The sequence below is a fragment of the Acinonyx jubatus genome, chromosome B4 (assembly GCF_027475565.1).
Source record: "Acinonyx jubatus isolate Ajub_Pintada_27869175 chromosome B4, VMU_Ajub_asm_v1.0, whole genome shotgun sequence".
In the NCBI taxonomy this organism is placed as follows: domain Eukaryota; kingdom Metazoa; phylum Chordata; class Mammalia; order Carnivora; family Felidae; genus Acinonyx; species Acinonyx jubatus.
Genome location: NC_069387.1, coordinates 102,339,518 through 102,351,853, shown reverse-complemented (window position 1 = coordinate 102,351,853; position 12,336 = coordinate 102,339,518). Strand labels below are relative to the sequence as shown.

Below are 12,336 nucleotides of genomic sequence, written 5' to 3'. Positions count from 1 at the left end.
TTTCTACATAGTCCATAATACATATCCAATGTATAAATATATCCAATATATATATATATTATATTGATATACACATATATATCCAAATTTAATAGAAATACTGTGCAGAAAAAAATTACCTTGAGAAGATTATTTCTTGAATATAGCCAACTGCTCGGTGTTATTCAATACTAGTAGATATTTCTTTTTTCATTACTGATCACTAAATGTATAATTAAATATTATTACAATCTGTTTGAAATGTCTTACCTTTATTTATTACTATCAAGGAATTTTTTATTCAATTTTTTGCCTCTTTATTGAGAAACCATTCTTCTAAAAAATCTTCTTTTGATAAAGTCTTTACAATTTATTTCAAGTGTAAAGAACTTTCAATTTTATTTATTCAAAATTACTTTAAGTCTAAAGGAATAAGAGTGATTAAAGCCCAGCCTGGATAATGAACTTGTTTTATTTCACTTAAAGGTTAATTTTCATTTCTCCTATAATGAAATACTTACATATAATGGTAATTTGGCCTGTTTTCACATTGCATGCAAGGATGATATTGAGGCAAACAGCATACTTCATTGGTTGTTTATGGAACCAAATTAAATGTCCTTTTCAACAGCCACTAAAATTAAACATTCCAATTATGCAGGATTTAAACAATAATATATTTACATTTTATCTCTTTCTGTTGGATTGACTTAATGTTAACTTTATGGAATTATTTCCCAAATCCTGACTACCCTCATAGTCAGAAACCAGTTTTAATTCTGGACTTAGTTTGAAGATTTTACTGTACTTGATTTTTGAGTGTTATTTTGCAATATGTTTTGGCAAAATATAATTTTATAATGTGTTAAATAAAATCCTGGCCTTTAATATTAAGAAGAACATTAAGAAAATTCTATAATATAATAATAACATTTCTCAGTACAATTATTTCTTAGAGAATAATAGTATTTGGGTTAAAATGGATCCAACAAGACAAGGCAGAGTTGATTAATGGAAGGACAGGAGTATTTCTGGTATTATTGATTATTCCATGTGTATAAATATGTAACCAGTATTTATGAGATGTATGTAAGTGCTAATACTTATTCAGGACTTGGATGACACTATGCCTTAGTTTCTGGATTACCAAAATCTCATCTAATGAGTTTTATAAGCTAGACAAAATAAATTATTTCATGTTTATTAGTCTTTCAAGATGGAGGAAAAAATCAAATACATTTTATTGAAAAATAAACAAAAGCAAAAATGAGGTAATTTCTTTCAAAATTTTGAACAATTAGAGTTTATGTGCATAGTCGCGATGACTGTGGCTTCCTGCCAATTGTTTATCTACATTCTATCCATTGACCAAGCCAAATGATGTTTCTAGCATGAAGTCTAGCATGAAGGTCTAGCATTAACTTAGACCTATGTTCACTGCCCCAAAATTCCTATCAGAGCTTCCTTAGTCTCAATGGTAATAAGCAGAGCTGAATAAAAATCTTATTTTCAACTTTACTAGCGTATCAGGTACCTACAGTTGACAATCTGTGAATTTAAATTTAATTGAGAGAAATCTTATCTAAAGAAGTTAGTTATGACACATTTTTTTAAAAAAAACCCATATGTGGGAGATACTTACAGAGAACAGCATGCAAGATAGTCCAGATTCTTGCAAAGTTCAGAAATTTGTAATGTTGGCATTCTCAAACAAAGGTCTAATTTGAGGCACATTTGCGATCCAGTATATTCAACATACATAGGTTAAGACAGCTTACTGGCTCTGTGTCCCTACTTCCTTCTTTTACTTTGCTTTGTGATGTAGGCATTTGTTTTTCTTATATTTCTAGTTATTTCCCTATGATCAGAAATAGGAATAGGACAATACTGGATCTGCGAAAGCACCCAGTTTCAAAAAAAATCTTGCCAACCTTTCCCTTCCTGAGTTGGGTGACCTGAGTTATCACTCAGGTGCTATCCCATCAGAACACAGTCTCATTTCGGCCTGAAGTTGATCTACTATTGTTCTCCCTGGTTTGCTTTTACTATGCCTTGTCTTTACTACACTTTCCTTTAAAGCTTTAATTGCATCCATTGTTCCAGCAGGTTGATAGAAGGTACAGTTAATACCTACAATGATTGTGTCAAGCTGAAACTCATCTAGTAATTCCTTGAGTACTTCACATTAATTTTTCTGGTCTTCCCCATTAAAATTTGACCAGTTTTTCTATAGCCTCATGGTATAGCTCTCCTAATCTTTAAGCATTGAGTCACTTAGTACTCTCAATATGTTCTCTTCATATTAAAACTGTGATTCTTGTAGTTTTCTTGATGTGGGCTGCTTCCGGAGTGTCACTGCTCTCTGAAATCTTGTCCATCATCCTTTGTTTGATTTCAGTGGACTCCAAGCACCTTCTCTGACTCAACACATACTAAATGACATTACCATTTCTAAAATTCACATTATGAGCAACTAGACCTGAGAATTCCACCTCTTCCCTTTTGTAACTGTCACCCTGATATTTAAGAACTTATTTCCCTTTCTTAGCTCTCCAGCTAATGTTTTAATCTAAGACCTACAGCTACTTGCTCAAAGTGGCCAACTGAAGCCAGCCACGCAAACACAAAAGGTAATTGTGTGGCATGATAGAAACTGTTGCAAGGTCACAAACTTACATGGTCTGGCTCATAAAAACCTGAATTTCTTTTTATTGTTTTCTCTGAGCATAATATTTTTTATTGAAGTATAATTAACATAAAATATTATATTAGTTTCAGGTGTACAACATATTCCAAGTTGAGAATCTATTTGATGATAGACAAAGGAGTCAGGCAATTAGAGATCAAAATGTCAGCTTTATCACCAATCAAATTGTTAGAATATGAGTTAAGTATATGGCAAAAAAGGGGTGGTTTCCTAAAACTGAACCCCAAAATTCAACAAATTTACCTGACACAGAAAAAATCTGGGTTGTCACAGACTTGCAAGGTGTACAAATATAATCCCCACTTCTCCTTGAAAATAGCATCTACAGTATTGTGATTTTGTAAATGTGTCCCTCTAGAATCAAGGACTATAAACTTCTTCTTGCCTCTAGTTATATCTAATGTCAATTAGTTGTCACTTTTGTATATAACATGTAGGGCTTCTTCTCTCTCTCTCTGAACATGTTAAGATTTTTCTCTTCGGGGTTCAGAAATATCATAAGCATGTTTCCATTCAAATATTTTTTGTTTCATATTTTTACTTTATACTTGCAATCTGGAGACTTGTTAACCTGAACTGTTTTACATGTACTGACTTTTAAAAATTTCATTTTTAGGCTCAACTTTACTTCCAAGAAGCTTATTTTTAGAGACTTATGAGATTAAAGATGAACTTGTTTGTTTCAATAGTAATGTACCTAATTCTCATGACAGTCTTTGATAGTCAGTGAACATATTAAAATTGACAGAATACCCTGTAAATGGATACATATCTCCAGATATATATGTTCTGAAGTCTTTATCCTAATTTTTATCTGCTGATTTTCCTCCTGCGCTTTCACATGGTATATGTTTTTTGAAACGTGCATGTATACTGAAATCTTTTGTACCTTGAGACTAAAACTGAAAAGTACCATATAAATATTAATACACTAATTTATCATTTTCACTCTTTAGCTATAATGTAGGTAATATATTATTATTATTGTGTTAGATATGTTATATTCTTCCAAATGGATATCATTGCTAAATTAATATGGATTTGAAATCAATTCTTCAACATCATTAAAATGAAATTAACATTCCAACTCAGCTATCAGTAGCATCCTCCAGAGAAGCGGTTTTATCCTTGAAGCATGGCAGTCATAGTTAATCACTACCAATGAATCTTTATGTTAGAACTTCAAAGACATAAAAGTGAAGCTCTATAGATTTAGTTAATTTATTTCCATTGCAGTCCTAAGGGTCTTCCTCAGTGCATAATCTTTAATGTGTTTTGAGACTCAGCACTTTTAATCTTTGGCATTTGGAAGGTTCAGAGTTTGCATATCTCTAAGTAAAATAAATATCACTGAAAATATTCATAATTAGAGGTATCACATAAATTCCACTACATTCTCTCATTTAATAAATATTTATTAAGTGTCTGTGTGCCAAGTTAAACTTATAAATGAATTGCATTCCAGAGGTTAGTTTGTAAGACATGTGTTGGAAGCTTTGAATACATTTTCCCTTCGAAGTAGTGCTGTATATATTGAAGGTAAATGTCTTTGCTTCCTCCTCAAAAATCTATTTTGTAAGCCTGTTATAGGAATTGAATCTGACTAGATAAAGCAAAAACGAGAATTCATGGTAGGTTATTAGAGTATCAGAGATTTCAGAAACAACAGAGCCAGCACACCTCCAAAATTTCAGCAGTAAGAGATTATGAAATATTTCTGTAGAGTGTTATCAAGAATTCATATTTTCTTTCTTTCTTTTAATGTTTATTTATCTATTTCTGATAGAGAGAGAGCATGAGCAGGGAAGGGGCAGAGAGAGGGAGACAGCGGATCCGATGTGGGCTCTGAGCTGTTAGCTCAGAGACCAGTGTGGAGCTCAAACTCACAAACTGTGAGATCACGACCTGAGCCAAAGTCAGAAGCTTAACCAACTGAGCCGCCCAGGCACCCCAAGAACTCATATTTTCTGTGTCACCTAAGTCCAAATTTTAAATTCCTAGGTGAAAGCATGTGATTGGCTTAGTGAGGAACAGATATGTGTGCTTGGGTCAATCAGTTATAGTCATAGGTTCGTTTTATACAGACATGACTGCAAGGGGAACATCTGGGAACTCAAGTCAAAAGGATCTAACAAAATAAAACACTTCAGAACCCAAACCTAATGTTCTCAATATTTCTCTGGGAAATGTGTCTCGATTTCTTACTCGAAACTTCACAAGTATGTCTTCTCTACCTGCACTGAGCTAGCGCTAACCATTGCCTTGCCATCTGATCCTACGTAGCCATCTGACTCCAACCATGGACAATTGTAAAAAATTCCCTAAACCTAAGAAAATAATAATATCTGAAGGCTAAAGGCCAAAATGCATTGATTTTTTTTTTAGGAAAATTAAAGCTAAGGAAAATCCAAGTGTTTTTATAACTAACTATAGTTAGATATATTTTATCTATTTGAAGGAAGGAAAAGAATTCAGAATGAATAGAGCTGCTGTTTTGAGCCAACAGTGCAATGTTCATAGATCAGAATAAATAGAACAGAAGTGCTATATAGTCTCTATACTTTCTGCTCAGGGGAAACATTTATGATATGGAATGATTAAAATAAAAATTAGTAATAGGAAATTAAAACTTAAGATAGCTACATATACTAGAAGAATGATCTCCTTTTCTAAATAAGTCCATATCATTTGTCTTTACTGAAGTATATCCTAGATTAATAGAATACACAAATGATCATTTTTTACTCATTCCCTTAATGCCTATTATGTCCCAAGAACTGTGTTGGAAACTACTGATATTCAAATTGCACAGTTCCATTTTTCAGAGCACTTGTAGAAATACAGATGTGAAAACAAATAATTGCACTTAGGTATTTCAGAGGCCATGATCCTTTCTCTAAATCACTAGTCTTTGAACAGAATGAAAAAAAAGTGCCGCAAACCTAAAGCTACCTAATGTTCTTATTTCAAAGTTGTTCTCCAAGCTAGGGACTGCTCACCTCATTGTTAGTTGCCAAAATAAATCTATAATATTTATTAGATTATTTTTGATCGGTAAGAAAGGAGATTATTGATTACCAAGAGTAAATGGAATCCTTTAAGAATAAACTGTGCCCTTAAACTTTTCAAACATTTTCTAGACATGTAGAGGAGGAAAAAATACCGTAGTAACACCATTTATTGAGTTCAGCAAGGTATTTAATTTACTTCTAGACACAAGATTGGATTGAAACTAACAAAATGGGTTTATAACTGATGAAACCATTGTAACCGAAGGGGCTGAACAAAAGAACTGGTGAGGACTAAGTAAAATAGAAGGTGACAGACCCAGTTCTTTCACAGGTGACTTAAATAAGAGTATCAGATTTGTGGAAGAATGAAGCTGGAAGACATAGTTAAATTTTTAGATAAATTATTTTATTTAAGGAAGACCTTTACATAGAGGTCCAAATCTAACAAGATAAAGTTTAATAGGGGTGTTTATATAATTCTACATCCAATTTTACGACTCTACTTACTGGTTACTTGTGTATGGGTGATATGGTATGCCTGTAGGTATAGAGGGATCTTAACTGCAACTCATAAGATCTCTGTTTCTACAAAAAAGACAAGTTAGCAATGTCTAGCAAGGGGGTTAATGATTTTCAATATCGATAAAAGCGATGGATAGGGCCAAAATTCTATGTACTGCTCAGATTATAGTTGGATATTGTGTTAATTTCTGGTAAATATACTTTAAGTGGATATATTCAAACCAGCATATGTTCCAAGGAACATGACCAGTATAGCAAGATTATATCAAACATGTCTTCAAGGTATGCTAGAAATAATTAGGAATGTGTGGGGTATAAACAACAGAGATCCAGATTCTGCCAAGAGAAAGAACTCTCAAGTAAAGAAGAAATCCTAAGAGAATAATAGGAACTAGGGCAGTGACTTCTACTCAGATGACCAAACCAGAAAACTAGGCTTCATCTTTGCCCTTGGTCGTCCTTGTCCTTATTCTTCCTTTGTGTACCTCTGTGCACCTCTGTATACTCTTGCTCCATATACTATCTCTTTAAAATCTCTCAAATGTATTGGTTTTCTTCTTTCCTTTTTCAGATCATCATACTAAAACCATGATACATTCTTGCCTTCCTGTAATCCGTTCTTTGTACTTCAGCTAAAGAGATCTATCTAAATTATATTTCTGAACTTGCCTAGAATCCCTCAGTTATTATCTAGCTTCTCTAGGATAAATTCCAGATGACTTTATATGGCCCATAAATCCCTGCATCATCTGGTTCCTATTTATCTCACCAGCCTTATCTCTCTCTACTTCCCATCTTGTATGTTATTGTCTTAATATACTTAATATCTAATACTTGTTTGTAATTACCCCTGTTCCATTTTCCTCCTCATTCTTTGTATAGTAATGATAATATTTATTATATATGTAATAAGAATTTGATAATCACATTGAGCAGTTACAGTATTCTAGGTACTATACTACATATTTTCCATGTATTATCTTTTAATTTTCACAAAGCCTTTGAGGTAGATTTTCCTCCACCTATGAGGAAACATAGCTTTCCAGGCACTGTACGGTACAAGAGTCTGGATCTCTTGAGTCCAGCCTTTTTCTAAATTATTTGGGATCTCAGGGTAAAGCTGCAATTTAAAGTATGTAGTTGTTTGTCAGCTGGACCTTTATATCCTATATATTTGAATGGTTTATATAGGGAGTCAATAGAGAATCCCTCACCCTCTTTATACTCCGAAAAGAGTAGCATTTTTTTTTTCTGGAGGATAATTAGTTTGTCATCTGACCTTATCCCATCTTTCAACATGAGCAATAAATATATTCAAACCAAACTATTTTTTTTAATACTGGGAAGAGGAGATAGTTTCAAAGCACAAAATGTAGCTGTGTTATAAAATTGCTTTTTTTCATATAATTAGCCACACATAATATCTCCAAGTTTGATGTAAGAATGGTAATGAGCACTTACAAATAAGCTATGTAAGAAATTTAAATGTGTGCTTGAATCAATCTTACACAATTCATTCCAATAAAACTTAAAAAGTTAGTATCGAATACCAAGGATAATTAAGCTCCTTTTTTAGAAGAAAAAAGTCACTAATTAGGGTACCTTTAAATATAATGCTGACATCTTAATCTGGAAAGAATTCTCCACATTTGTTTCCACAAATATAGGATCTTATATTGGCTCTGCATAGGTTTTTCATAAGGTCTTTGAAGATGCTATCTCTTCCCACAGTTATTTAAAATTAGCCACCTATCAAATAAGATTCTCTTCTTTGTTTCTACATTTCTAAGGAGAGCAGTGATTATCTGTATCTTATTTCCAGAGTTTTATTTTAAAAACTAGTTCTATATGTCCCCTAAAAACATATGTATGGATATATGTATATTTTATGTACATCTATGTAAAAATACAAAGAAATGTCTTTGTTTCAGATTTTACAGAACCACAACTTTAACTGTGTTTGACTGGGTTAGATTTGCTAGGCAAATGAACAAAATTCTTAGAAGAATAAAGATTTCTTAACCTCTTTAAAAGAGTCTCAAAAATCTCTAACTATTTGAAATTAGTATTAACTTGATTTTTTTTCCTTCTAATTTTTCCTTTAAATTTTAGGTTAACATAGTATAATATTGATTTCAGGAACAGAATTTAGTGATTCATCATTTACATACAATACCCAGTGCTCATCACAACACGTGCCCTCCTTAGTACCCATCACCCATCTAGCCCATCCCCCACCCACCTCCCTCCAACAACCTTCAGTTTGTTCTCTAATAGGAATGAGTCTGTTATGGTTTGCTTCCCTGTCTCTCTTTTCCCCCTTCCCGTATGTTCATCTGTTTTGTTTCCAGAATTCCACATATGAGTATTTGTCTTTCTCCGACTGACTTATTTCACTTAGCATAATACACTCTAACTCCATCGACTGATGAATGAATATAGATGATGTGGTATATATGTACAATGGAATATTACTCAGCCATCAAAAAAGAATGAAATCTTGCCATTGCAATGACACAGATGGAACTAGAGTGAAATCAGTATTAACTTTAAAGAAAAGTTATTTCTGCAGTAGTGTGATGATGAACCATACTGAAAACTTCTGAACCATTTCCTTTCATTTATAAAGATCACTAGAAATATGCTTGACTATTTATTTTCAATGTGTCCCATGTCTTTATACATAAAGTAAACCTTTCCATCACCCTGTGGTGCCCTAATATCCACATAGATCACCTACTCACAATTTAATCTGTAAGTGTCATGGCTTCCAATGCCATTCTCTACTCAAGTCAGACACCTTCCATGGTCATATTCTATATCATCTCATCTCCTCCAAATCACTCTTATTCCAAAATTACTAATTCTTACTAATTCAAACAGATCATTCCTTCCTAACCATAGTCTCCTCTCAGCTTTGCTTTGTCATTTTCTTCAACTATCATTCTTCTTAACTTCTATCCTTTCCCAGCACAGTTGCCCCTTTCTGTTCTCTCCTTGCTTCCTATTTAGCTTAGATTCCATGTCCATGATTTCAACACACTCAAAAATTCCTCATTTTTTTTTTTTTTGCTCTTCTTTCATTTGGTTGTATCCACATGCCACTATTGCTGCCACCAATGAATTTTCTTTCTCTATGTCTACAACTGAACACCTTTATGCTGCTGGAGAACATTATAGTACAAGACTTCGGGCCAGCTTCCTTTGGCATTTCATCAGTGCCCTGTAATTACAGTATTTTTCTCTTACCAATCTTGTTTCTACTCCTTGAAACTTTTGTTAGAGAACTCCACTGTTCTCAAAGCTTCATCCTCTGCAGATGAACTCACATTCTGCCTTAGAGGGAGAGAAGGAAGAAACCATCTGAGTGCCCTAAATTATTTGCTGCCAAATGCATACTAACACTAGCCCCTCTTTTGTTTTATTACAGGAAACTAGGATACTCTCTTGCTTGAGTGCTCATCTCTTCCCGGTCTCTCAGTCATGTTGTGCTGACTTCTTACTTGCTCTTATACTTTCAAATTCTGCTCTCTTCTTTAAACATTCTCAGGTTTTGCCTATGAAAGGAAATCCTTTCTTTCTTCTACTTTTTCACATCAGTTGCTACCCATTCACTCCTCAATCTCGTATTAATAATTGATTTTAAAATCTTTCTGAGTCACCAATTTGAACCTTAAGAAGAGAGAAGCAATCACATTTCATTCACATATGAAGCTCATGTAGTGAATTATGTATCATGTGAAGTTTTAACATTCAAAGTTGACTAGTTTATAAACAGGAAATGGCCCATTCATGTAGTAAGAGATGTAGAAGATTAAAATGAGACATCTGAACAGTTTCAGGCACCATTTTGGAAAAAAGACAGATGTTCGCTGGTAATGTCTACTTGTGTCTGGATGTATGCTGATGTTCCCAAGGAAAACATGCCAATAATTGGATTTGATCATATTCATTAAATGGTAACTTAAAACCTGTTCTTTTTCTGTGTCAATTAAAACTTGTTATTTGCCTATTACTCACAGTGATCTTTACATGAAGAACATTTATTTTTCACAGAATCTGTCTTGATGTTATCGTAACCTTGACAATCTGGAGTGAAGAGAAAATGAATAATGAGGTTATGTGTTATTGTAAATAACTGCTTGTAGGAAAGAACATAGAAGAAAAATTAAATACTTTATCCAGATGAAAAAGCTCTGCAAATATATATTCCCTCTGACATGAATTTAGAGTATTTACCACTCTGGGATATGTCAGAGTCATTTATGACTAGCTTTTTGTCCTTTGCAGGACTTTTTTTTTTTTTTTTTTTTTTACATCATGAGCTGAAATCCTTAATATTCTAAAGTGAGGTAACTGCTCAGTATTGCTTTCAATTGACTCTGGAGAATAAGAAAGTTCATAAAAACTCTGAAAAATCAGAAAACTTACAACAATTGATAACAAATATATTAGAAATTTAAGTAATACTTTTTGAATGTTTTTTTATATTTGTGTTTCCTGTTTGTTTCATAATTTCTCTTACATTTTATATTTAAGGTATTTTTATTGATATTAGTTTTCTATTTTTGAAAATGCTAAATGAATACATGGGGACTATTAATATTCCATTGTGCACATATTTAATCAACTTGTTTTATTGGAGAGCAATTACTAGATAACTGGTAGGCTGAGAAAGATGATTTTGTCCATGGGAATAACTGGCCCCAAATGCTTTTGGCAATTTTCCTGGAAAGCTAAGAAATTGCCTTTTTTAAGAGCTCATCAAAGAGTTCACAGATACCTTGACAGGAAAGCCATTTTAACAATTTAGAAACTGTCTCTTTTTGGTTTTAATTTTCTTTCTGTTCCATGTATGATGTAAAAGAAAATGCCTTAAATTTCTTAGGTCATTGTGGTGCCAATATGTATGGACATTTATGTTTTTGTTTATGTGAATATTTAAAGAGCTTCCCACAGCTGTTCTGGAGCTAAGGTCAAAGAATACGCATTTCTCCAAAAGGCCTATTTAATAAAATAATACGTGGTTTCTCTGAATGAATGCATTTAGATGAGGCACGTACAGGGTGTTTTCATTGCACGCCAACCTTTTCTTTATAATGACTGAGCAATAAAAAAGAAACTCTCTAAGTTGCCTAATATCTGAGATATGGATTTCTGCTTCATATTTTGTTATATTTAATATATTTTATGAGTTGTAGTAAAAGTTTTATTTTTTCTAAGAATTGGTCTACTATGCTTGTATAGAAAATTTTAAATAATATTACCATGGCTTTTTGTTGAATTATTTAAATTCCATATTTTCCCAGTGCCACTACTATATCCAGGGAGCAAGTGGGCTACCTCAAAAATTATATTTAAATCAATGCTGTTTTGCGATGATTTATGGCAATATTGGTGAACCAAACTAGTTTCCTTTTTCCTCAGAGCAACATTTATAAACATCTGTCCAAATAAATGTTTCTGTCGAAAGAGACTCATTTATTTTGCCAGTTCAAACAGAGGAGAAGGAATTATTGTAGCAAGGGGAAAAGAGTCATGGGATTCTTTTATCCTTCTCATGGTCTGATTACTGGCAAATGCCATATTATAAAAATTATTATTCTTATGGCATTTGTTAGAATATTACAATTATGGGCCTGAATGTATAATTTTCTTCTTGCCCCATATGAAGGTAAGGAGATTGAAAATCAGAACCTGCTGGTAATTTTGACCAAATCATGTATAAAAACTAGAACCCCGATATTCTGACGCTCACACCAGTGCTCTCTTAAGTTGCTGCCTCTCCAGGGGTCTCTTGTACTTTTTCTTGAGCTCGAACAGTAGACATGTAAGGCTGTATGAGAATCTGAGCACCATTTTGTAAATGCTGCTTCTATTTGTAAAACAACCCAGGAGTGGCCTGAGGTAAAGAATGTTCTTTAATAAAATGCCTGATTTCTTCCTGGAGTATACTAGAGGCTGGGAAAAATGTGGTCATGCATGTTTCAGAGTGGCTCATTTTCAAGAGACAGACTTACTAGTCAACAATTAGACCTGCCCTCAACCTGATCATGCTTTTGGACGCAGTGAGTATGTGTGCCACGGTGAAATAAAAAAAGACACCATGTCTTTCTC

The 12,336-nt window shown here is 33.2% G+C and overlaps 1 protein-coding gene across 15 annotated transcripts in view; it reads left to right on the top strand.

Annotated features, from left to right (window-relative positions):
* The window catches only part of PPFIA2 (PTPRF interacting protein alpha 2), a 472,924-nt gene that overhangs the window by 411,050 nt on the left and 49,538 nt on the right, over positions 1-12,336 (top strand). The gene's annotated exons all lie outside the window — the stretch shown is intronic.